General features: G+C 39.8%; 1 protein-coding gene across 1 annotated transcript in view; it reads right to left on the bottom strand.

Annotated features, from left to right (window-relative positions):
• STARD13 (StAR related lipid transfer domain containing 13) overlaps window positions 1-15,341 on the bottom strand; it is a 69,339-nt gene extending 53,998 nt beyond the window's left edge. Inside the window, exon 1 of the mRNA XM_026049830.1 lies at window positions 15,297-15,341. The gene's annotated coding sequence lies outside the window, so the exon portion shown is untranslated. The remainder of the gene's footprint in view (window positions 1-15,296) is intronic.
• Between the last annotated feature and the right edge of the window lie 280 nt (window positions 15,342-15,621).

A 15,621-nucleotide genomic window follows, 5' to 3' on the forward strand; every position in this document is an offset into this window, starting at 1 on the left:
AAGAAGAAAGTTGAACTGCTGAACTGCTGCAGTCGCAGTTCCTTGAATGGATCTTGCACAACACACAACYGGTAAGAACTAGATAATACTTCCCTTTAACTTGCATTCTTTGGGCTGATAATCACTGTAGCTCTGTCTGGCAAAATGACCAGTTTAAGATGACTGGGTTTGTTTACTTCTTGAAAAGACATCATACTGGAATTTAAAATTACCCGTAGAAAATGAAGCCAAAGTGGACACTGAAAGTTCATCTAATCCATTCTCTGCTCTAACCTGCAGGACTAATATTTACTCTTCCTTAGAGGAATCTGGGATTCAGAACAACTCCAAAAATAAATTCTTACATACACCTGACCAAACAGGTTGCTTTGGTCTCGGACCAGCTAGGTGACAAATTTACTACTCCACACCAAAGCAGTTGTTTTTGTCATACAGCTCCCGCTCTGTTTTCAGAGGCAGATTTTAACTGAATTGGCCTCAGTTGCTGCTGCTGGAATGCACTGCTTACTTTTCCAGTCCTGGTGTTTAACTGCCTCTGCACTGCCACATCTGGGGCGATTCAGCAGAAAACTCAGTGAATTTCTCTGTTTTCGGCAAATGTTACCTTACATTCCTCCAGCGTTGGCATCTTAACATCATTTACATTCCTTCTCGCAGAACTGGGGGCATTTTTACAATGCTGCTTTTGACAAGTGGCTAGGATTACTGGGGGGTAAAATCACTGCAGCCTCCAGACTGGTTAACCCTCACCTCTTCTGATTCATGCTAGAGAGCAGCCCTCCACAACGACCACAGGCTTCCTASGATGACAGGTTTGCACAACTGTGAGTTTCTGAAGGCTGGTGAATGAAAGGCTAATAATACACTTGTAGATGAAACACAAAAACTGCCAATTTCTCAAATAACATTGTTTATATTAAACAGTTTCCTGCTGGAGGGGAAACCACGCAACTACGGTGACTAACTATTGAGTATCTACGTCACAGCAATGTCACGCATTGTCGTGACTCTCGGCCTACTGCTGAAAGAACAATACTTGTGTCAGGCAAATATCACCCTTCTAAATAACCCACCGTTATACTGTATCTGGCATTCAGAMGAAAAAGCACATCAGATGAGTCAGAAGTATATTCTTTTAACTAAAGAAAACCTCMAATTAAAATCCTCACAAAGACCTCTCCATAATAACATTGTACTGTGTACACTAGGCATTCTCACTATTGATAATGCAACATGAAGGATGAGCTGCTATTTAACATGAATGAAAATACCATAATTTAGCCCTAAACTTTTGTGTACAAAGTCTTATGAATGGTTCGTGGATAACGATGACTGATTTTTCTCTGCTTCTGCATAGAAAAAATATTCTATCAAATACACATTTATATATGTGCTCATAATGATTAAGATTTGAAGAACTAAATCTCTCGGTATACTACCTATACTTAGATGATGTGCCTATACTTAGATGATGTCTCTGCAATGCTCAGCCTATACAAGCAGTAGAAAAGCATTGTTTTTAATTCCATTGTCATGCTACAGTTTTTCTTCAAAGCAAGCATGACACACAATACATACTATACTGTACTATACTACACCATAGTTTTTCTTCAAATTGAATATAAGCCTGAGCAGAACCAGCACCCTTTTAAAACACYTTTTAAAACAACAACACAGAAATTGTACACCTCCTCACCCCCTTCTTTTTTTTCTATTTCCTTTCACTTAAAAGTTTGTCCAGTGTGATCTCCTAGTCCTAGATAACAGCGCATAGAAAAGATGACATTTTCTCTCTTCCAAAGCAGGCAGGCTTTGAAGCAATGCAACAGGCATTTCATTTAATTTCAGTCCATTTTCATTTCATAAAAACGTACTTTTTTCATTTCATTTCACATATGCTAATAAAGCAAATTCTTGACCACTAYATGACTGTACTAAACAGCAACATATCTGCTTCCTTACTTAATATCTCTTGACCCAGTTTTATGCCTCAGTTTACAGAGTCTCTTGGTAGTTCACCCTATGTGCAAAGAACAGACTCCAACTAGATTTTTCTCTCCCTCAAACCCAAAAGAGATAAATTTTAGCTTTTAGTTGTGTTGTTTTCCATTTTTGATGGTAAGGCCTGTTGCACTGTACTAAAAGTAGTTASTAATTTACCATATAGGTGATGATAATATGTTGACATTTTGGTCAGCAAAGGGAGAAAAGTAAATGCAAAAAGAATTGTGGAAGGAGGTCTCCCTAGGAAAAGCTGTTATTTACAGGTCTGGGGGCTCAAGTAAAAATGTTCTGCTCCACTCATTTTTAATTACATCAAGCAGCCAGTCTCAGAAGTCTCCAAGACTTTATGATGCTTTGAAATGAGAAGACTAAAACTCTCCATCATTTAGAAGGGATCAGTGCATGAGCATCTGCAGTAGGAGTTAAGACCCTACCAAAGGGTCAAAAGGATAAGGTCTGTGAGGACAATAGTAAATAGCGAGATCAGTAGAACCAGCTGTTTTTTACCATAATGATACCAAGCCGCCAAGGCAAATATGGCTTTCAAAAGATGCAAAAATAAGGAAGGACAGTACCACAAAAGAATCTCAAGGAATTGTTAATATGGATGATGGTCCTTAATTAACACATAGTACATCCAAACTATGTTCAGAATCTTCTTCTAAAAGGCAGATGCTTTGGCTACAAAGGCTTTTAGAGGCTCACTCTACAATGTATTACACTTATCTCTTCCTTTGTCCATTTTGGGTATTTTTACTAAAATTAAGTATTAAGAGTAAATAATTCATTTACMATTAGAGCACACTACACTGAGACCACAGGAACACTTCCTCTGTTTTACTGACTCCTAAAGATGGTAAATTCAGATAGGAAATTGTACATTTACAATCAAATTTGGAAATAGTCTTTTATGAAACTTGCCTTATAAAGACAAGAAAACTAAGGGAAAGAGGTATCAAAAGCATTTAAATYTGGGCTCTTCTATTGAATATGCCCCTAATTTGAAGATATTTTTCTTTAAAGTGTTTTCTAGTTCTTTTTAAAACCTCCTTTTTAAAACCTCCTTTGAACTTCAGATTGCAAGACACTCTCTCCCCAAAGTATTTTGTGACTGTGAAAAGATATACAGTGCTTTTCCTGAGAATTTCCTCAGTCACACATATTTCTTCATGGGTGAATATTCTGTCCCTGCAAAATCTCACCTATCACTACTCACCCCAAGAGAAGTTATATTTTCAAAAGCATGATTTAACTTCTATCAGTTTTCTGAAGAAATAAGAATGGTATCGCAATGCTCCTTTATTCAGAAGGGTAATTTTGCTGTCAGTCTAGAAGACGAGCACTGAAGAGCTTTCAGATTAATCCTTAGGGCTTTCAGGTTATGCTGTTTTCTAAAGAGCGCTCGCTAAGGGCAGCCTTCGCAAGATAAGGGTATTACTCAGGTCGCCCAAGATGGTGCATTTACTCCTTGAAGAGACCTCTTCTGCCATAGATGGATTCTGCAATGATAGCCAACACTGTGAAAACACAGTAGAAGTCCGACTTGATAAATAATAAYTACGGGTACATTTTTATTACTGTTTTCATGCAGACATTTTAAGTTTTTTAGGGCAAATCCTAAAGGATGCTCTCCTAGAGATTAACATTTTGGACCAATCTTTTAGAAGCTTCCTTCCCCAAATGTACACAGACACAAGTCCTGCTGGGAAATCCATGTAAACTGCTGTGAACTGAGACCTGAAACAACTCTGTACATGGAATAAGACACAGGATTCTTCCACAGTTCTCTCTAATTCAAAAAGCTGTTGTGGGCAAGATACATAATACACTGAGGGTAAAGCCTTCAGAATGGCAGCGTATTTCTAAGCTAACTTTAGAGTGGGAAGTTTAAGATTTTCACCTCTCTATAGTCAATGGTGGCTTTCTTGAATTGCTGGTAACTGAATGGCTGCTGGCTAGTTCAAGACCACTTCCAAAGCAATGGGAAAACTCCTGCTCATTCATAGTCAATCTTTTCCTTTATAATTTGAAGAATGAAATCAGATGTGGGCTGTTCATAACTGAGCAGTGGGGGATGTAGAGGGAGAAAGAAGGCTCAACACAGCATTGTTGGACTTTTAAAGCTCTCCTTGACTCTATGTGCATTTGAATATCATTCCAAATTTTATAAGGCAGTTTATTTCTCTATTAAATTCTCAATTAATTGTTATTTAATAAAAAGGTACATAGAGTTAATAAGAGCTTTTACCTGACATTTTATAGGTTCAATGTACTGATTAAACTTTAGCTTTCTATAAGCTGTATACTTACTTACCATACCTGATCAGTTCAGACCAAACCCACTGTGGAATATCCACTTGCAGAGCTGAGATACATACAGGATGAACTGTGGCTTCAATATTTTCCTTAGGTTGAGTTATTAAACCRTTTTCACTACAGTATTTAATAGATTTTAAGGCAAACCTAAAGATGCATTCCTTTTCTGCTTGACTTCATAAAATAAATCATAGTGCTTCACCTGCTAATTTTCACATAATGCCTGTAATTTTTGCTTGCATTACAACTTATCTGTGCTATGACTTCAGAAGGAAGTAAGATTTCACCTGTCTTGCTGGGATGTCCCACCTGCACCCCAGTATACTTACAGAATCTGTTGTCCTGTTTCATTCAGATTTGGCAAGGAAATWCAGATTTCAGAGGCAGTAAGTTTTATAAGAGTTAGTATGATTACAGAAAACCATACAAAGTAGTATTCCAGTATGAAAAAAGGCATTTGTAGGATGATTCATTATGCAGAAGCAGAATTGGCAGAAGAGTGTATGTGACTGGATCACCACAACACTSGTACCACTTTCCCTGCCAAATATTTAAGGGTATGAGACAGATCTGGGGAGCAGTGTGGAATAAGAGACGCAAGGRCTCTGGAAGCAGGATGGTAGGAGCMGGAATCTGTTAGGGGATTCAGAATCCAAATCCATAGGGAACTAGTCGTCAYTGATGCCAGTGCTCAGAAAACAACTTGTTAAGCTCAGTTGTACAATGTTCTCTACAGTGGAAGTAAAGGTCAACTACTGCTCATCACTGTGCTACAAGCTGCCCCAACTTTTGGCAGATAAAGAGTGATTAACTCGAGAAATATATCACTACTGTCTTTGTCACCAGGGTTGCTGGGTCACTGAGTAATGCACCACGTTGTCCTCACATCCTCATCCCTCCCACTGCTTCCTTCTCTAGAAGCTCTGAGAGAACAAGACAGTAAGRGGTTGCTGCACTGAGTAGGAGCTCTACAACCTACATATGCCCTGAGCTATGTACTTTCTTAGATCCAAGAAAAGTTTCTAAAACAGTCAGTTGCAATAAAAGATCCTGGAGCACAGTATTTCCTAGTTGTCCTCAAGATCTAGATCTCAGTGCAGCCTCTTTAGAAGAGACAAATAGAAATGAGAATATAATCACGTCCACAGAGGAGTAACAAGAAGCAAATCTCTAATTTAACACACCAGGTTCAATATCGCTGGAGAATCATCCTCTATTTCACCAACCATATCACAGATAAATGCTATGCAAAAGCCACATATTCCACAAATACCAATTAAAAACATATTATGCACCTACCAGGGCAAAGCTATTCAGCATTTTTTTTTTGTGGTGTGAAGGGAGAAACTTGCACAAGTGTTACTGGTATTTATATTTCATTATAAACCTCAGCCAAATATAACAGTCTCGACTTCTCAAGCGTTCACCTACAAACAGGCCGTGTCCTGACAGAATTTATACTCTTCACAGAAAGAGAGAAAAGAAAAGCAGGAGAAACAAAAGCACGGAGACTTACGGATGGTCATCCTGCAAAGGCGAGAATTCAGCTCTTCTGAGTTAAATGGGGAATCTGTGAGCTCAACCCATGCAGAGGGCATAGAGCACAGGACCTCCTGCCTCCTGTGTGAGTGCTCTAATTCTTAGGTTATTATGCAAAAGGAAGATAAGTCACATCCATCTCCAAATGAGTAAATGGATCCCAACTGGTTGGAGGTGCCAGCATTTATTTCCTATTGTTCTCTGTATTCCCCATGGAAGGGGCAGTTACTTTAATGAGGGAGACTGACTCATCCTTGGGTGGGTGGATGGACTGAGAGAGGGAATGGGCTCCCTCCATGCGTCTGTGGAAGCAGCTGCCTTTGGTTGTACAAGGAATATAAGCAGCTATGTCAAATGGCCTGGATCATATGTTTAACCCCAAGTACCGAAAAGCTTGAATTAAATCGACTGGGCTCCCCACAAGACACACTGCCTAACAAATGCCATCTTTTCATGATTTTTTTATGACAAATACCATAGTATTGCTAATTATAGTGGGCTTAACTTTCATCTGGAATAAATTAGTGTTGTCTCTACTAGACAGGCCCAGAAAATGCACGTAAAACTGCAGGATCCTCGCAAGAAAATGAGGCTTTGTGTTAGGTGGAGCCTTGTTGCTAAGAGGGCCCTGTTGTTGAATGTTTTAACCCCAAAGATTAAAAACATGGTTTCACATTATGGTCTCTGACTTAGCACAGTAAACAGCCTAGAAAACCACAATCCAGTAACAGTGTCTTTGTCCCTGCTTGCCATCAATGGCAGGACCTTTTTTCCTTCCCTTTTTTTGCAGTTATCCACAAAAATAAAACAGAATAAAACCAGAAACCAAGCRTTTTTTTCCAAGGTAGAACATAATTTAATCTTGAAGACAGAGGACAGAAGAGCGTGGGTTTTCTCTGACTGTGGACTTCTTGTAATTTAACTGAAGATAAATATTTAGATAAAAAGCAATGGAATATTTAATTGTCGGGAACTATTATATTTAAAGAAAGTGCTAGAGTTATTCAGAATTGTTTTCCTATGTGTGTTGACAACCCATTCCCATCATTTACGTTCGGTATGACATGCGAATACTATCACTGTTATAATTTGTAAATTGTTAATATTAGGATTGTAGTGGTCACTATGCTTTCAGCTCTCTATAAAAAAAGACATTTTTTACATCAACATTTGGCTGAAYGTCCATTACTTTCCCATCCATTTTTTGTACACTTCCCCCTTCTTTTTCTCAGTCTTCATAGTTTTTTTTTTTCTTTTGTTTTTTTGCTGAATACCCTGCTTGATTTGATCTGGGAAGCCACATACCCTGCCTGCCCTTGGATGCAGTGATACATGTGAACCAAGAAATAAATAAATGAATGGGAAAAAGGACAGAGCCAAGAGTAAGAAGATATTTGATAAATCTAGCTATTTGGGACTCAAGCTGTACAGGTAATCAGGCACTGGCACTATTTGAATTTGCAAGTGTTACCCTTCCTGCCCTTTCTGGCCTCTCCCCTAATAGTTTTAACATTTACTTCTGCCTTGGTTTGAACTAAAATGTAAGATTTCCAAGTCAGGATCACTACTTCTCATACACGGGTACAGCACCTAMGGGGACAGAATATTCTTTGAATATGACTGTGATTAAGCCAACCCTGACAAACCCATAACAGATAGAATAAGACTAGAAGCTTTTGTCTTTCAGGAGCTGTTCTCACTACACTTTCAGACTTAYTCTGATTTTAGGACAAGTTTAAAACTTTATGGATCTCAGCTTATCTATCTGTAAAATAAATTCTATAAGCATAGTTCAAAGAGATTATGTGAAGCATTATTAAAAGGAATTTGAAATCTTTGGATGAAAAGCACTGCATAATATCTAATAACTAAAACTCTATGGAGACATTCTCCAATTTGTTCACCAAATAAAACATAGTGGGTTAAAAAATAACACAAAAGGACAAAGGAAATACATGTATCAGCATATAATGTGTATAACAACTTCATAAGCATATGTTTACCGAGCTTTGCTGGATCTTGTTTGTAATTACAGAAACTCTTCCAAAAGGACTCAAGAAATGTTTTTTTTTATCCTATCAGAAAAATAATTCTACTCAGAGAATAACAAATTGGAACTGCTTTTGAAAAGAAAAACGAACAGGTAAGGCAATGCAGCTCCGATACAATTTATATACATTCTACTAATCAATAAAATATAGTTGCTATGGCAACACTGACATCAGAAAGTGAAATACGGAGGTCCATCTTACATAAACACATACACATTCCAATATGTTATGTGAACTTTTGCAATCTAGCAGTGACTTCAAGGAAAAATATGTTTTTACAAAAGAACACATATTTTCCCAGGCTTGATAGATTCTTGTGTAAGAGCTTTTATGAGATTTTAGACAAGTTGTATTTTGTTTCGTAGTCTTTGTTCTTGTTCTTTTCTTACTGGAAACAAGGAAATGTTGGGAAAAACTTGCTTTCAGTGAAAATTAATTCCCTCTATTAAAGCTGCTTCAAACAGTGACAACTGGATGGAGAGAAGAAACTCTCCCAATGCTCTACAATGTAGATCTTGAGAACCATTAGAAAGTTTGAATTGTAGATCCTGTAGAATKGTAGATTTGTATTATGTGATTCTTGGGGGACAAATTATCAGTTGCAAGACTGCAAATAAGAACAGATTTTTTTTTTTGCACAGCACCTATGTTCTAATCATATTTGTGTTTAACCTGAAGGCTTAATTCTGCTGCCTTTATTAAAAGATCTTACAATCCCATTGAAATGAGTGGATTCAGCTGGGAGTCTCTTAGAGGTGATACCATCCAGCTCCGTCAAAACCATGATTTTATATTTAATACAGATTTTACTGTATTTGTATACAAATTTTACAGTATATATGCAGATTTACATATTATATATACAGATTTACAGATTTTACAGATTAATTCAGATTTTACTACCAGGGTCTCTCAGTGCAAATGTAGATTTCTGGTTCAGTCCTCACCTTATACTGCAGCAAAATAAAGCCCATCTTTCACAACCATGTAACAAAATAGTGTTCAAAATTCCTTGTCTGTTTGAGCAAAAACATGGACAACACCTGTTACTTTTGGGACAYGATCTCATGGCTCCCTACATTGCTTTTCATGTTTCACCCATCTAAAACCAKCTTGAGTGCTCAGCCACCTGGGCCTGGCAGATATTTTCCTAACTTTGGTGCTATAGCAGCCAGACCTGAGGAAGTAAGACAGAACTATGGCTGGGTGCCGAATTCATACTGGAAGCTTGGATGAATAAATGTATTTATATTGTTTATATAGTTTAGTGTGTTTATACAGTATAGTGTGTTTATATAGTTGCAAGGGTGTTCAACTGCTGCACTAAAGGTCTGTGAGAATTTTCATTATCAGAACCAAGCTTTCAAGACTGCTCCCTGGGAGATGATTTTCAAACACATTTTTAAAATGAGATAGTTCAGCTCTTTGAGCACCCAAGTCTATTGAAAACCTCCAGTCGAGATCTCCCAATGAGATTTGGGTCAAGGTCCTGATTTTCAAAGGAGTTAAAAAGTGAAGATACTTCATTATGCAAATGTCTGAAATACTCCTTTAACTGCAAACTCGCCATGTTTTTGCAAAGAGCTGAGAACAAGAAGTGGCACTTTCAGGTATGTATCAGCAATTGGAATCCAAGCAAAATAGCTTCTTCATTCCTCCTTGAGTTCAGTGATGAAAAGCCTGACTATTATGTATGATTACCTCTTCTATTAATTTGGATGTATAAATTAGACATGTTTCTACAGGTCTATGGAGATCTCAAGCACTGTGTAAGCATTAAATATTATCATGCATCTGTATTTTGAGTTCAGTGATGCAGAGGCACATGAGAGGTACACACCATAATGCTTATATATCTACATTTGTTCCTTGCCATTGGTATGCATATTCCTATGAACAAAAATAAGAGGATGGAGCTACCTAAATAGGTCATTGGGTAGATGGATGTGCAGCTGTGACAACAACAGGCCTTCTAAGYGAACAGTTTGCTAAGTACTTTGCTCATTTCTGTTCTGCAGCTGTGACCTCCTCCGTGTGTCTCAGCAGGGACGCGGAGGAGACCAAGGGCAGGAAGATCACCTCCGTGTTATCCTCTGGGGATCTGGAAAGAAAGGAGTGAACATGTTTTGGAGAGGGAGTGTGGGGTGTAAGTGCGTGTGAGTGGGGCAGGGAAGATGGTTTCCATGCAGGAGGAGGAGACCTGGGGAGGAGGCCGCAGTGGGCGCTGTGGGGATGCGGTGGTGACAGCAAGACATTAGAGAGCTGCCAGGGAAGCTCTGCTAGGACAGTGACACTTCCGTGCTTGTGAAAGCTCTCTGAGAAGCTAAGCCTTCAAATATTTCCCAGGACTAAAGCGGGTGCACCAATTCCGTGCCTTTTTCAACTGTAATCACAGAATCACAGAATATTCAAGGTTGGAAGGGACCTCTACAGATCATCTAGTCCAACCTTCCTGCTCAAGCAGGCACACCTAGAGCATGTGGCACAGGGTGGCATCCAGGCGGGTTTTGAAGACCTCCAGAGAAGGAGACTCCACAACCTCCCTGGGCAGCCTGTTCCACTGATCTGTTACCCTAACGGTAAAGAAGTTCCTCCTTACCTGGAGACGGAACTTCCTGGGCTCCAGCTTATGGCCATTACCCCTCATCCTATCACTGGCCACCAGTGAAAAGAGCAAATCTACTAAGAGTAGAGTAATCTAAGAGTAAGTAAATCTAAGAGTAATCTACTGCCCATAAGGCCTCTGCTGTCATTTGCAATTAAGTAACTTAATTCCAACTCTAAAACACAGCTACCACTGTTTTAACCTGCAGGTGGAAGGCCATCTCTACCAAAGTCCCTTCAGCCAGACGTTTCCTTGTCTATATAATGTGCACAGACTTAATAGCAGCTTTTATTTTACTCAGTGTGGTTACTGAGGCTACTTGCTTTTGAAAGCACCATTAAATCCACAAAGCTGAAGGCAATTAAGCACAAAACAGTGCTAAGGGCTGATTTACAAACGGGTTTGATGCACAAAACCCAGAACAGTCTGGACTCAACCTCAGCCCATCCTGTCTGGCCCTCTGCGCAAGAATGTTCTTCACACAGTGTGTGATCTTCGCTTGTCTGACTGTGCTCAGTGGATGGAAACCGGGTCTAATGCAACTCCCCTAGCTTTTATCTGCTTAAATCAGAACCCTATTATTATTTTAACTTTACAATCACTTAATTAAAGCAATGCCCTAGCCAAAAAAAATTGCCTGGGTGGCCTGAGTATTAAACTGCCATGTTTTCCATGACCTGCCCTTTCTGCTGAGTTCACGAAATCATGCTTGATCACTAGGTCTGGGTGGGAGTTTGGCTTGTGAGGATTATGAGTACATTACTAGCAAAGCCTACTTGATWTATGCACAATTTTTCACTGAAACTGCAAAACAAGTAGCCGTCAAGTTAATGCCACTTAATGCTGATGGCTTTGAAGGGTCATGGAAAGCCATCCTTTCTATGGTTTAGCAAAAAATCGTGATTCTAGGTTAGAGTTATAAATGAATAAGTAAATTATTTACGCATTTCATTCGATTGGCCCCTGCTCCAAACTCATTTAGTATCTAACAGTTTTGTTCTTGTCCTATGTCCTGCACGGAGATTCAATGAGAGATTGTACAATGTTCCACTGCCTGCAGAGCTTCCTGTCTGGTGGGTTTTTTTTCATTTATTTTTAATTTTCCGCTTTTAACAATATTGGCTTGATCTGATATGAAAACAAGAAGMAGTTCTAGTTCTAGCACTTGACTTATGTTTGCTGAACGCTATATCATAAAGTACAAATTGATTAAGTTTATCAAAAAATGATAATGGGCAAGATATGTATGCATGTAAAATACATTTCAAGGTACTTTGCCTGTAAAATGTAGCCCACTCAGGAGTGCACCTTTGCTCTGGCCACATGAAGGATTTTTCTAGATTCTAAAGCAAAATTAGGACCTTCATGCTTCCTGCCATATTTAGAAAATCTCACTGGTGTCACTGGAGCTAAAATGTTATAAAAAGAACAGTTTAGGTAGAGGGGGGTTTGTAGTCTTAAGACAAAATAGTCTTAAATGAGGTGTAAGCAGCAAGGGAGATCTTCCTGGATAGGGAGCAGCTCCACACTGGCTGAGGTCTAACATCCAAGTGTAGGGACCACGCTGGTCACAGCAGAAGTGGCTGGAGCCTGAACTCACTCTGCCTTATGGACTGAGCGCTCACATGTATCCTGCTAGAAGAGGAATGGATGSGATCTGCTGCTTCCTGAATAGACTCTGAACTACATTCACGCCTGCTACTAAGTGCAAAATTACAGAAATTCAGCAAGACGTCCTGTCAAATGCAGCTTTGTTAGAAGAGGAAGCCAACTGCTAAATTGGAGCAGCGCACTTCATAAGCTTAGAGACAGAATGAGTATTTACCTTGGTTTTAATAACAATATACCACAATATACCCTCAGTGAAAATGACTGTTCCCCCTCAGGAACCCTATGACTAAGTGTAGATTTTCTAGAGCAGTCACAGGATTTGCTCTGTGTCATATCGCAGCTCTGGTTTATCGGAGTGGAAGAAYGGGTATCTTGAAACCCATGGCATTAATCACATGAAAACTGCCCTCCTTGATTAAATCTGCCTCAAAGCAGGAAAAACTCAAACTTAACTAATCAAGAGTAGAACTGGCCACCTCCCCAGAACAGAAGTGCTTAGTAGGAGAGTAACCAAAACATGTGGTAGTTTAAAAGGAAGATGAGAATTAATGCAGTAAAAGAGATAAATCAAAATTCCTGTAAACTTAGAAATCAGAGGTCAACACATGACCAGCAAAGAGATGTTGTGATAACTGTAACCATGTCCTCAACATATAAATAGACACAAAAAATGATTATACATGAAGATACCATGACAACCAGTGARGCCAAAGAACATCAATGGACTGAATGACACCAAAGGGAAATAGTGTAGGAAGATATTTAGGGGGGTTTGTTCCTGGGATACTGTTAAAACACAGGATTTACTAGGTCCTATCAGTGTGATAAAAATATTTGATAAATATGTGAAGCTTCTTTGTCTTTTGGGGTAATGTAGGGCATTTTTCTTTCTTTCCCACTCTGTCAATGACTACTGTGATGATACAAAGGGGCATAAATGGGAAGCTGAGTCTGATGGAATAGGTACACTGTTTTTGACTTTTCCCAAGTTTTCTACTTGATCCTTGCAGCATGTGACAGTGTGACCATTAGTAGAGGGCCTTGTGAGTACATTTCTGGGTAAAAGAAGAAGTAATACCGTCATCTAAAAAGTCTACTTTCCCTCTGTTTCCTCAGAAGAGCAGCAGTATATTGCTTAGTGAGTGTATAAGCCCATTCTTGTTTCATTATCAGAAAATCCTGGCACTGATTCCCTGCGACAGGAAAGCGAACGCCTGTAGAGAGGCCGGGTGCGGCACGAGCAGTGTGGCTGTCATGCCATGATGGGAAACTAATTGATGTGAAGGCAAACACCTTGACAGACTGTCAGGCAGAACACATGCAGAAACAACCGGACGGCTGCGGTGCAACCCGGCCGTCTGTGCTGTGCTCGGCAAGCCCCGTGGTCCTCACAAATAAAGAAACTCCAGAAATCAGGACTATTTTAGCAATAGCCGCCAGAAGAGAGATGCACAGTCGTCTCAGCACACACAGCCCCTGTGCCAAGGCGGGATGAGCTATTTCAGAAAGCCCTGCATGCTAAAAACAGCCTTTTCTCCCCTGACAGGAAATCTCAGTTTTTGTCACAAATTCTTTCCTCTCTCTCCAACAGCAGCGCCCACTGTCAGCCAAATCCTGACAGGCTAAGTGGAGTCGTATCCATTTCTGCCCGCTCCCCTTCAGACCTGCAAATAATATCCCCGATTTATCCTCTGCTGCCAGGCACGGGGCACCGCTGGTGGAAGGGCTGGGAAGCAGAACTTGCTTTCTGAGACCAGCAAAAAAAGAAGCCCAAATCCGAGCGGGCACGGCAGGAAAAGCAGCAGCAAGACGTGTGGGATGGCCCAGCGCAGCAYGGTCTCCTTTAAAGGTGCCAGCAAGCCTCACCAGAACAGGATGTCAGGATAATGTAAAGAATCCACTTTTTTTTCCTTATTTTTTTTCATTTGTCCCCGTCATCAGTCCCACGCCCCCTCCCCCTAAGTAAATGAAATCAATCAGCAGGGATTTCTGTAAAATACATAAAACAGTCATCTTCCAGACTCTACCAGAAGATAAACGGTTCCAGACATTGGACCGCAGCCATTTTCCCACACATGCTACAGTGTTTTGTCATCCATATTGGGCCATAAGAGTGAGTCTTTTTCTTTTTTTTTTTTTTTCCCCAGTCAACAGCCAATGCTTCTCCTTCTAGCACAGAGCAACTAGTACATTAAAACCATTGCAGAGAGAGTCATTTTCTTTTCAGCACAGTTTGTAATAGAGCAATTTCATTCTTAATCTTATGGGATCCTGTACCTAATTCTCACACGTCTCTGCTCTGCTATCACCTAATGTTGTCACTGCCAGCTAGGGCTTCTCAACCCTGCCAGCTTTAAAGGACAGCAAACCAAACAAACCACTGAGCCGAGCGGAGCAGCAAACTCTGAGCAGGGCAAACCTCATCTGAGAACTTTCTAACAAGAAATAACAGGACTGTGCACACCCGCTCGTGCTGGGTTTTGTACCCCTTTTCAGTGAAGGATACAGATACACGACAAAAGGTGCATCGCAATAGGAGTTTACAGTTAATTTTAATGAATTTTCAAGCAAGCCCTTAATAATCTGCTAACATAAAATGCACCCTGGAAAGAACCATGGGGTTTTCTCTTTATTAAGAAATGTGCAACAAAATTCTATCCTTAATTAAAACARGAGTAATTTTATTAACGGCAGGAGACTTAAACCTGACTTACCTCAGTGTAAGTGAGGGTAGAATTTAGCCCTGGGCTGTTTATATGCTGTAGTTCCAGTTAGTTTAGATCTATTTGGGTGGGAACATCTTTCCCCTTTCCAGAAAAACTATTCTTGCCCACCCCTTTTCACCTCACATGAGGCCAAAGCAGGCTTTTTGTTCTAAKATATTTTTCAGAAAGGTTACAAACAAATCTTAGCCTCCACAGGAGATGACCTTATTAAACAAAACTACCCTCTGAAGTGAGGGACACCAGCAGTTTTAAAGTTTGTTTACAAGTTTTCTAAACAAGCCACCTCAAGCAGATAAGCTTATTTACACCTTAAAAATAAATAAAACCTCTAAATAAAAGCTATTCAATAAAAGAGATACTTATGCTTGTTTTTAAAGCCGCAAAACTCTTCCAAACAGCACTAGCTGCTGTATTAAACATCACTGCTACAGTATAGAAACTTACTGTCCACAGATATCCTTAGGCTTCCCTGTACCTCTGAACCAAAATCACTTTCTTCTGTACTTCATGTTGTGGTTTCTTGCAAAGTGAGGTGCAGATGCTGACAGATGGCTCCTGTGTCACCCAGAGCTGCTTCCGCCGCGTTATCTGTGCCAGCTAATACTTCCACGATGCTTCGCTGTTGTCTGTGGAGCTGTGCTCTACATCATTTCTAGTCTGATCAATGCTCGGCTTGGTTTTAGGTTGGCTTCTAGTCCCGCCTCCTGCTCTTGAAGAAACGAAAACTCACAGCTGGATTTTCTATAAATCATCCCTTTTAGCAGTGGCT

The sequence above is a fragment of the Nothoprocta perdicaria genome, unplaced genomic scaffold, assembly GCF_003342845.1.
Source record: "Nothoprocta perdicaria isolate Ctin4 unplaced genomic scaffold, notPer1 scaffold_62, whole genome shotgun sequence".
Lineage (NCBI taxonomy): Eukaryota > Metazoa > Chordata > Aves > Tinamiformes > Tinamidae > Nothoprocta > Nothoprocta perdicaria.